Raw genomic sequence first — 9,072 nt, 5'->3', positions numbered from 1 at the left:
ATATGTATTGTATAAAATGGAAGCCTACAATGGCATAGACATTAATAGGCTACTTGACGGCCGACAGAAGCAAATGTATAATTCTCCACATTTAGCCTAATGTCAGCTTCATTGAGGACTTTTCCCCATAGAAAGAACCTTGCTAGGTTCCATAACTTCAACTTCCATTTGAAATTTCCACTAGGGCAGCCCCTGAGACTCAAGAACTGAGCATGCATAAAGCACTTGGCTTGATAACCATTTTCTTTAAGCAGTCAACATTAGAATGCAGTTTAAACCACCTCCTAGCGGATTTGTGTAATGCGCTCTAGTGCGCCCAAAGTCTTTTTCCAGTGCTTTGTCTGCACTATTTCTTGATGTGCATCAGTTCTAGCGCATTAATGTGTTACAGAGAAAGGTTTGGAAAGCAGCAGGTCACAGTGAAATATATTGTCACAACCTGCTCTCTCTCCTCTATATATTTTGAAGAGAAATGGCGTCCACCATGGCATTTTTCTTTAAAATATATTTCACTGTGACCTGCTGCTGACTGTCAGGTAGTTAGGCAGGCTGTTGCTAAGTGAGTGTTTGGTGGGAGGGTGTGTGTGAGTGTGTGTTGAGAGCAGTACAGTTATAAGCTAAGTCACAGTGAATGTACACCAAATAGCAGTAAATTGCAGTGTGCTGCTTAGGCCGCCCATTGTGAGTCGCTTGTGGGTATGCTGGCAGCATATGGCAGCATGTTCGATTGTGCGTCAAGAATTCAGCATAGCAAGTTTGTATGAAGTTCTGGTTATTAAATGGGTACATAGTTCAATAGGAATATCCTCTAAAAAGCTCTGGTGACAAACAAACTTTGCTGCCCTGTTTCCAATTGTCCACATGCCGGGAGAAGGTAAAGTAAATAAACTCAGCAAAAAAAGAAACGTCCTCTCACTGTCAACTGTGTTTATTTTCAGGAAACTTAACATGTGTAAATATTTGTATGAACATAACAAGATTCAACAACTGAGACATAAATTGAACAAGTTCCACAGACCTGTGACTAACAGAAATGGAATAATGTGTCCCTAAACAAAGGGGGGGTCAAAATCAAAAGTAACAGTCAGTATCTGGTGTGGCCACCAGCTGCATTAAGTACTGCAGTGCATCTTCTCCTCGTGGACTGCACCAGATGTGCCAGATCTTGCTGTGAGATGTTACCCCACTCTTCCACCAAGGCACCTGCAAGTTCCCGGACATTTCTGGGGGGAATGGCCCTAGCCCTCACCCTCCGATCCAGCAGGTCCCAGACGTGCTCAATGGGATTGAGATCCGGGCTCTTCGCTGGCCATGGCAGAYCACTGACATTCCTGTCTTGCAGGAAATCACGCACAGAACGAGCAGTATGGTTGGTGGCATTGTCATGCTGGAGGGTCATGTCAGGATGAGRCTGCAGGAAGGGTACCACATGAGGGAGGAGGATGTCTTCCCTGTAACGCACAGCGTTGAGATTGCCTGCAATGACAACAAGCTCAGMCCGATGATGCTGTGACACACCGCCCCAGACCATGACGGACCCTCCACCTCCAAATCGATCCCGCTCCAGAGTACAGGCCTCGGTGTAACGCTCACTGCTTTGACGATAAACACGAATCCGACCATCACCCCTGGTGAGACAAAACCGCAACCCAGTCCMGTCTGGTCCAGCGACGGTGGGTTTGTGCCCATAGGCGACGTTGTTGCTGGTGATGTCTGGTGAGGACCTGCCTTACAACAGGTCTACAAGCCCTCAGTCCAGCCGCTCTCAGCCTATTGTGGACAGTCTGAGCACTGATGGAGGGATTGTGCATTCCTGGTGTAACTCGGGCAGTTGTTGTTGCCATCCTGTACCTATCCCGCAGGTGTGATATTCAGATGTACCTTTCCTGTGCAGGTGTTGTTACACATGGTCTGCCACTGCGAGGACGATCAGCTGTCCGTCCTCTCTCCCTGTAGCGCTGTCTTAGGCATCTCACAGTACGGACATTGCAATGTATTGCCCTGGCCACATCTGCAGTCCTCATGCCTCCTTGCAGCATGCCTAAGCACGTTCACGCAGATGAGCAGGGACCCTGGGCATCTTTCTTTTGGTGTTTTTCAGAGTCCGTAGAAAGGCCTCTTTAGTGTCATAAGTTTTCATAACTGTGACCTTAATTGCCTACCGTCTGTAAGCTGTTTGTGTCTTAACGACCGTTCCACAAGTGCATGTTCATTAATTGTTTATGGTTCATTGAACAAGCATGGGAAACAGTGTTTAAACCCTTTACAATAAAGATCTGTGAAGTTATTTGTATTTTGACTAATTATCTTTGAAAGACCGGGTCCAGAAAAAGGGATGTTTCTTTTTGTTTTCTGAGTTTACATTTTGAAAATGTAAAAAAACGATGTATTGAGCTGCCTTCTAGCTAGCTATCTAGCCAACTTCACATACTGTATAGATAGCTAAGTTAATGAAAAATCACCATCTGCTTAACTTCATATTAGCTAGCTATCTTGATGTTTTTATCACTGTAAAAAACTAACTCCAAATGCATTTGTAGGTAGCTAGCTAACAGCCATGGAGGAGGGTGAAAGGATAGCAGCCCCAACTGTCAGTAAGAGAGTAAGCTATTCTGGATAGGGCAGGTACTTTTGTGTAGTTCCTGGCCCTAGAAGTGAGGATGGAGATAATAGTAACATAATATTCAGTGCGGTGTAATTTGACTATAATGAAGTKTGTTTCTTGTGATGTTTTCTGTGCTCAGATAAAGAGAGCTATGAAAGCCTGTCTACATATGAAGAGGTCCCAATGAAGAGCAGTGGTTCTCAGTCCTGGGAACTCAAAGGGGTGCACATTTTGGTTTTTTCCTTAGCGCTGCAGAGCTGTTTGAAATGATCAACTCATCATCAAGCTTCAAGTGGTATTTATGTATTAATTTGTGATGCTATCCTTGTTATGATCCTGTTATTGTCACATGCTACACATACACATATGTGTGCCCATGCATCTATCAATCCAATGTTATCATGATTTGTTATCAGGGATATTATACTTTAGTAATCCACAATGACCTGGTGATGTAAAAGTCTAATAATTACATTTGTCTTCCATATTCCTACAGATACCTTGTAACTGGAGATTCCTTCATAATGATTGCTTACAGTTAACTTGTCACCCAACCTTGCAGTGCCCTACAAGGGCCATCTGGGACTGCCTCCTGGAGGAATTCGGGTGTGTTAAGGCTACCTGTGTCCTGCATAACTTCATGAGGATGGACACGAGGAGCAGGAGAGGATGTGCAGCTCGCTGCCGTGTGCCAAAGGAGTAGTCTGCTGCTCTGCAGGATGTTTCAAGGATGGGGTCCAACAACACAGCAAGACAGGCAATCTGTGTGCGGGAGATCTTCACCTCCTACTTCTTCGAAGAGGGTGCTGTTCCCTGGCAACACCATAGACTACAGTATGCACAACCAAAGGCTCTTTAAAGAGCCATTCACATTGCAATAAGAGTATTCTTCCATTAACTTAGCTATGTCAACTGCAGTTATTCAATTCCCAGTTTCTCTCTCTTTGATTTCTACTTCTCAGATGAGGGGGCTGTTTAGGTATAATTTTTTTTTTTTAAACAGGCTATTTTAAATCACCCATATTGAAAAAATATAGAACAATTAGACACGCAATATCCCACACCTACACAGTCATGTATCAATCTGATTGATGGATTGTGTTGTGCAGTAAGCAGGCTCAGGTGTATAACTGTGGCTCCTTCCACCTTCAAAGAATAGGCAAGAGGGCCAACCATGGAGAGTAAGACACGTCATTATTTCTATAACTACGCTATATTGTTTGTCCTAATGTGTTCGTTCATGTTTTTCAGCATAAAGTACTCTGCAGCCACTTAGTGTGGTGTGGACACCAGGTGAGGCCACACACACAGATTCCTGTTGAACACTGTCTCTTTAACTACCTTATTTTTTTGAATGAGTCTCTCCTTCACTTCATCCCTCTCTCCTCTTCTCCCTAAATCCTCTAGGTTATATCAGCTGTGTCGGTGAACCCTTCCCGCATCTGAACTGGCTACATAGAGGCCACAGCATGCTGGCTACATAGAGGCCACAGCATGATCAGAGGTGAGAGGTCAACAGGAAGTATTATAAAGAGGTGCTTTACATTGAAATACAGATAGAGATGCAGTAGTCCCAGAGTTAATGATCCAAGGTCAGTAAAAAAAAAAAAAGCATAATCGTTTGTCTCTACATTAGCTAACATATTCCTCTCAACTGTAAATTTTTAGCATGATTCGTTATGACGTTATAATCATTTGCTATTCTTGTCAGCCATCTTTGCTGAAGAAAGTTTCCAGCCTTGGGTCGCATAGCGTCAAATTCGTCATGGGAACTACTCGATATGATTGGTCATCACCCAGCCGTTGCCACTGGTGATTTGCATAAAGTTGGGAAAGTTTATATTTTTCACCGCGTCCTATACCACCTTCGCACCGCCCTATTCGCGTCTCAAACTGTCCTTCCATTGAAATGAATGTGAAGCAGTGTTTCACCGCGCGGCATCCTGTGTGTGTGTCATTTTCACCCGCGACGTCGTTTTCAAAATAGGCCAATTCCAGGAAAACTTCAAACATGGCAACACTTTCACCAACCAATGACAGGTTACACCACATCCACTTCCCAGCAAGCCTTGTGTCCTAAAAAATACACCCGCGGAAAGTCAAGATTTTGGAAAGGATTTGTCCAGCGCCCGACTAAGTAGCAAAAAGTGTGTATATATAACGTTATATATATATTTTGTTTTTTTAACCACACATTTTAGTTAACAGATTACACACTTTATACAATTAGTAGCAAAATGACAGTAACTACTCTGTTTGAAATGGTCTTAATTCAGTCGAAATGTTCTAGCTAGCTAGCTAAAGTTAGCACTCCTTACTCAATGGCAAGTAGCTAGTCATGGTCACAGTTTGCAGGGAAATTAAAGCGTTTACGATTTGCATTCAAAAGTTAGCTACTTTGCTAGATGTCTTCGGACCCAATGTTTTGTGAATTTGCTTGCAGTAGTATACATACACTTTGTAGTTCTAGTTAGCTACCTAGCCTAACTAGATAGTTACGAGTTTGCAAATGGGTGTAGTTACAGTCCGGTAAACGGTACCGGAGCACCGGCTCTCGGACCAACAGGCTCCGAGACAACTTCTACCCCCATAAGACTGTTTCGTAGCCAGACTGTTAAATAGTAAGTTAAAGATGCGCTATGCAGAAATCTCTCCGCCATTTCCTGGTTGCTAGAATTCTATTTGTTCGCCTAATTTTAGTTTGTGACAAAACAAGCAACTAATTAAATAGTGTAGATAATGTGCCATCTAAACAGCTGTGAAATATATTTTACATAACCAAAAATATTTTATTTTCAGCTGTCTGAAGTTGGTATACAAAACCGAAAGTAAAAGGCGAACAAAATAACTTAAGAACGGTAAGCATATACATAAAATACATAGAACAGCTCTACTGCTCCTTAGACTTTCTTTCAATGYGAATGACAGATCTATACCACTTCGGTGTGAATTTGGTCAGGTCCTACAAAAAGTTAGATATGGCAGCTTATTAATGGTACCCAAACTATCTGCACATACACTACCACACAACCCCCACACATTCACTTACGCAACATATGCACATGCAGACTGATACAACACAAACACATTCATGCGCACGAACACACTTTTACTCATTTGCTGCTCTGTTATTTATTTTACTGTCATTATTTTCTATCCTGTTGCCCAGTCAATTTACCCTGCCTTCATGTATATCTACCTCTTATCTCTGCACTTTGATCTGGTACTGGTGCTCCATTGTTGTATTTTATTTTATTCCGCTTGTGTTACTATTTTATTTTTAAACTTTGCATCGTTGAGAAGGGTTCGTAAGCAAACATTTCACTGTAAATTCTACACCTGTTGTATTCGGCACATGTGACAAATACAAATGGATTTGTAGCTTTTTGTAATATGTCATCAAATATGGTTTATATTACTTGCCAGAAGCACCCCCCCCCCCCCCCCCAGCATGCGCCCCCATTGCACTAGCTAACTGACTGCACTTTCCTTCCTCAAATTGAACTTGGTTACTTCTTTCTCCAATTTTGTAGGGAAATCCTTCAGTAAGAGACTCAAATGACCACAAACAGTACACCTAAATCTGCTTCTATTCTGAAAGGTAAATGTGTAAACTAACATCATGGTTTGGATAGCTTGCCTAACTAGCTACAGCTTTTTCTTGTATTTTCTCATTTGTCTTTGAATAAAGGATGGGGGGGTGGGGTTTGATATTTTCTCTAGATGTTGTTGCCTACGTTGACGTGTGGTCATCAAGTAAAACAGAGAATTACTCGAAACCGTTCATCCAGCAGCTGCAGGATATGGGAGGTGTGGTGAGTTACCCTTTTATACATGGATAACTAACCCTTTTATACATGGATAACTAACCCTGTCATAGATGCTAACTACATTAGCGCCTATTGACGATAGTGTATTCTGGTTGAGGGGGTTCTGTTAAGATCCCAGACTCTCATTCTGAACGTTAAAACGCATCGCTTGCGGTACGTTTTTGGAAACACAAGGAACGTATCTTTCATATTGGCGAGGAGGGGGAAAAGGGTTAAATTACATCTTTTATAGGTTAGTGTTCCCACATGGCCATATATTTCCATGTTACAGCTCATGTTTAGACATAGCTAATTAGCACAGCTGGCCACCTATCTAGCATGCTCCTAACACCTGTATGTAAGCGTAACTAGAGAGGAAGTTCGTCAACTGGAGGCACACAGCTTGTGGATCTGTGCAAAACGGCTACATTTTTATTTGGAAGATTCCTTCTCGCTCTTATGAAAGATAAGGAGCATATGTTTAGGGGGGGAAACAGTTTGAAAGTGATTATTGATGTGTCTAAACGTTAAAACACAGCGTCGGAATTGTAGTTCACATGGAGCCAACTGTGGGCGACTAACTGCTGAAAACCCTATGTACGGAGAAGGGTTTTCGAGAGCTATTGGCTAACTACACAGACGTTTGTTTTGTGAAAAATTCCACTCAAATCCGTTATCTTTTGGTATTATGCAAAACACATCATACTGTGACATTTTTTTTTTTTTTTTTTTTGTTCTGTATCTTGAAAATGTGACTGCTGACATGCAAATAATTTTGGAGACTATCAAAACACACCAACACTGTTTTTGAGTGGTATTTTCCTTTAAGTAGTTGGAAAGGTTATTACTATGTACACATTTCACATTGTGATATTTACCTGTATCATTCCAGGTATCTAAAACCTTCAAGAAACAAGTCACACACGTAGTCTTTAAAAATGGCCATCAAGCAACCTGGAATAAAGCCAAGAAGACAGGTGTGAGACTTGTGTCTGTCCTCTGGGTGGCCAGGTAAGCCTCAAGCTTCATTTCCATTTTCAACATTTAGCAGACGCTCTTATTCAGAGCGACTCGCAGTAGTGAGTGCATACATTTATATACTGGTCCCCTTTGGGAATTGAACCCACAACTCTGGTGTTGCAAGTGCCATGCTTTACCAACTGCGCTACACAGGACTACAGAGTAAACGCTGTTCGGCCTTAAAGTGCAACATCGTAGCAATGACAACGATGTGTCGTCAATATCTATTGGTCTGCATGATGACAAGTCGGTGACCATTTTGTTGTTTTTGCAATTATTTCATCAGCCACAAGGTGTCACTGACTGACAAATAAAATAGCTGTGAGCTCTTATTTATACTGAGCGAAATATAAACGTGACCATTTCAACGATTTTACTGAATTACAGTTCATATAATGAAATCAATCAATTGAATTAAACTAATTAGGCCCTAATCTATGGATTTCACATGACTGTGCAGGGGCCCAACCATGGCTGGGCCTTGGAGGGCAGGGGCCCACCCACTTGGTAGTCAGGCCCAACACAAGGGCTTTATTAATGACATAAATATTCATCAGTTGTCTGGGTGGTTGGTCTCAGATGTTCCCACAGGAACACATTTGTGCATAACATATTAGCTAAATAAACTTTTTGTGAGTATGGAAKATTTCAGGGATATTTTAAGCTCATGGCACATGGGACCAACGCTTTACATGTTGTGTTTATATTTTAGTCATTTAGCACACACACTTATCCAGAGCGACTTACATGAGCAAATCCAATTATATTTTTCACATGCGCCGAATACAGCAGGTATACAGCAATACAGAAGGTACCTTACCAGAAAATGCTTACTTACAAGCCCTTAACCAATGCACTTTTAAGATTTTTTTAAACCAAATATAAAGATACTTAAAGTCACTCAATAAAATAACAATATTGAGGCTATATACAGGGGGTACCGAGTCAATGTGCGGGAGTACATGTTAGTCGAGGTAATTTGTACATGTAGGTAAGGGTAAAGTGACTATCCATAGATAATAAACAGTGAGTAGCAACAGTGTGAAAACAAAAATGTGGGGTAAGTGCCAGTCAGCTCAGGGCCCAACACTCTTAACCGTAGGCTACCTTCTGCCCCTGTTATCCTGTCACTCATATTGTTTGTTTTATTAATGCAGATGTAAAGATGATGGTGAACATGTTGATGAGGAGTTGTATCCGGCATTAAATGATGAAGTCAATTCAGCACTCAAGAAAAGGGTGGTAGGCAAATTTAATTCTCAGTTAGGTTTAAGGATTCACAGTGCATAACTTCTCTTGGGTTTCACTATCAAGAAGACATTAATATACCAGTGGGCAATAGTTAATCACTGTCATTAATTACTTAGCTTTCTGCAATTCATCCATTACTGCATATTTACCTAATTTCTTTAAATTATTAGGCTATGGAGATTATTTTTATTGAAAGGGTCTATTGAAGTGTTTTTATCTAAAATGAGTGTTATATCTTTTATTTTATTTTTATACAGCATCGTTGTATGCAGCCAAGAGACACCCCTGAGAGGACCCCTGAGAATGACAGGCGCATGAAGAAAAAACTGGACAAGATGATCGAAGACCTAGTACCAAAATCACCTTTTAGTAAGGAATCTCTCCTCA

The 9,072-nt window shown here is 41.4% G+C and overlaps 1 pseudogene; it reads left to right on the top strand.

Annotated features, from left to right (window-relative positions):
• The first annotated feature begins 2,450 nt into the window (after positions 1-2,450).
• LOC111968270 (microcephalin-like) overlaps positions 2,451-9,072 on the top strand; it is a 36,023-nt pseudogene continuing 29,401 nt past the window's right edge.

The sequence above is a fragment of the Salvelinus sp. IW2-2015 genome, linkage group LG8, assembly GCF_002910315.2.
Source record: "Salvelinus sp. IW2-2015 linkage group LG8, ASM291031v2, whole genome shotgun sequence".
Taxonomy (NCBI): Eukaryota; Metazoa; Chordata; class Actinopteri; order Salmoniformes; family Salmonidae; genus Salvelinus; species Salvelinus sp. IW2-2015.
The sequence above is the reverse complement of the archived record's forward strand: the minus strand, read 5'-3'. Positions and strand labels throughout refer to the sequence as shown.